Genomic DNA, 2,601 nt, shown 5'->3' on the forward strand with positions numbered 1-2,601 from the left:
CTGAGGAGTGAGCTGCTGTACAGCGGGCAGTGGGCGCAGGGCAGCTCTGTGAGGAGAGGCCCGGGCTGCCTGTGCCCACCCAGCAACAGCTGGGCCATTGGCCATGGCTGAGCCAATCAGTGGAGCCGGTGTTGGCCTGTCACAGCCAGCCTGGGGCAGCAGTGGGGGCGGAGGCCAAGGGGCCTGAGGAGAAATGGGTGAGAGATGGGCTGGGGGCAGCCAGGGCTAGGGGGGTCCTGGCCCTGGGCCAGGACCAGGCCAGGCTCAGGCGTGCTGCAAGCGCAGGAGCCGGTATCTTCCAGCATGGACGGGGCTGGGGGGACCCGGAGACCTCAATGCCCATGGGCCCTGCCATGGCCCAGTTTACGAGCCCTGGGCCTGAGTGCTCAGCCCCAGGGACAACCCCACAGCCAGGGTCAGAGTGGTTCCTGCTGCTGCCCCGAGGGTCACCAGCCCCCAGTCAGCCCTGAGCCAGAGTGCAGTTTTCTGAGCTGGGATGAGGTTGAAGAGACTGGAAAACACTTCATCGAGAGGAGGCGATGGAAGACGGTACAGTGTACGTGGCACCTGGGATTAACTGACACCCTCAGTTTTGTATCTGGATCAGTGCTGAACTTGCACATGGACTAAGCCCCAGTTGAGAGCAGAAATTCTTATTACTAATCCTGGGTGCCAGAGCGCTGTTCCTGCTCTCTCCTCCCCGTTGCAACCCAGGCACACAACTGCCCTGCCTGCTCCTGCCCTGGTGCTTTAGGACCTCCGGGGTGAAAAGACAGACTCGTGTAGTTACGGGATCTCTTGAGGTGTCCTGGGTTTGCTTTGCTAATCACTTCTGTAATGTTTCCTGGGCTATTCACTAAATATGTGCATAGAGAGGCAAATGAGGCCATGAACTGACTTTCCAACTGAGGGTTTCCTTCTTACAATAAAACATGCTTCCATTTTCTCATAGGTAACAGCCCGAAAGATAGAAGCTGAAGCAGCATGTGCCTCTTGTGAAAATAGGTAACAAGAGATGGTTGTATTCAATTGATCCTTAGTTGTTTCCTGTGTAGGAAAACTGTACATTAATTTAATCTTTTGTGTACAGGCAGGGCCTTGCTAATGTTACTGTGTAGGCACCAAGTATGTGGATGTCAGGCTTTCTTCATATTTGAGACTGATTTTTCTTGTTTCCTATAATAAGGAAAATCTTGCTGTGTACTCCCGAGGAGAGAAAGAAATGCAAAGAACTGATGAAGAAAGAGCTGCCAATCAAGGTGGGAGTGTAGGTTAGTGCTGGTTTTAAATTTTCTCAACTGTGTTCTAGCCAAAAGCCTTGTCTTGAATGACTGAAATGAACTGAACTACTGGGTATTTTTCATCCCTGCAAAATTCCTTGTTGCTACAGACTTTACCAGCCGTAGTCATGGACTCTGGGCCAGTGTTGTAGTGAGCTCAGAACAGGTATTCAGAAAAAAAAAGGGTGCTTTTCCAAAATGCTTACAAGACAGAAGGCAACAGCTGGCTGTGGGCAGATGGGAATACACAGAAATGGGCAGTGTCACTCAGAATGAGGAATAGTGATGTGGCATGACAGTTCTCATGGCCTTGAGCAGCACAGCAGGAATTTTCAGGCAGCACGGCCGGCTGCCAGGGGTGTGTGAACAGCTCCTCCCGAGCATGGAGACGGGCAGGGGAGTGGACAGTGCTGTTCCTGTTGGTGTGTAGCAGGGGACAGTCGGTGGAAGCTGCACTCAGGACATATAATTAGGAGCTGTCGTCTTGGTACTCCCAGAGGGTGACGATTCCCAGGGAGCGGAGCCGTGGGGTGAAGGACTCACGCTCCCAGCGTGCCGTGGAGATGTCCCTGCCCTGCTCAAGCTGTTGGCTGGAAGAATGAAAGCCTGCAGGAGGAGTCGCGCCATGCTCCATCGGCAGCCAGAAATCTGCAGAGGAATATGGTGAGGTTAATGCCAGGGCCAGGATCAGAGGGCGGGAATCGCTCTTCTCAGGAGTGTCTTCTGCTTGTACCAAAACCACGCCTCTTCTCCGCACTCTTTGGAGGCCTCTCTTCCCCTCAGGTTGCTGAAAGATGACCTGCGCTGTGGAGGCTTCCAGCTGAGCAGGCTGTGAAGTGTATATCCTGAGGGAGCTGCGTGCATGTGGCACGCAGCTGACTTGGGCTCGGAGCCCTCCTTGCGGTCTGTGGGCTTTTCCTTGCGTAAGGTGGGGCGTGAGATGGGCGAGGGACTTTCTCCTCCTTTTGGCAGCAGCAGGAGGGGCTGTTACTCCTGTCAGGGTTAGGTTGTTACCTCTCTTTTTAGGGTCCAGCCCCCTCCCTTTAGGGCCCAAACCCTCATTTTTAGGCCCGAAAACCTCAATTTTAGTCAGGCTGGGACTTCCCTTAAAAAAGATCCCCTTAAAACAGTGGGGCCCTTTGTCACCTGTGGGTCTCTCCAGCAGTGGCAATTGATTGACTTGCTGTGTGTGAACAAGCTCCTGTCTGTCTGCCAGCCACAAGCAGGGCTGCTCCCTGCGTGCTTTGAATGCAAATTGCATCGACGCCACTGAAACGGATTGCCTTTTACTCGGCAAGTGAAAGAGGGCAGGGGCTTGGCA

The sequence above is a fragment of the Aptenodytes patagonicus genome, unplaced genomic scaffold, assembly GCF_965638725.1.
Source record: "Aptenodytes patagonicus unplaced genomic scaffold, bAptPat1.pri.cur scaffold_188, whole genome shotgun sequence".
NCBI classification, from domain to species: Eukaryota; Metazoa; Chordata; class Aves; order Sphenisciformes; family Spheniscidae; genus Aptenodytes; species Aptenodytes patagonicus.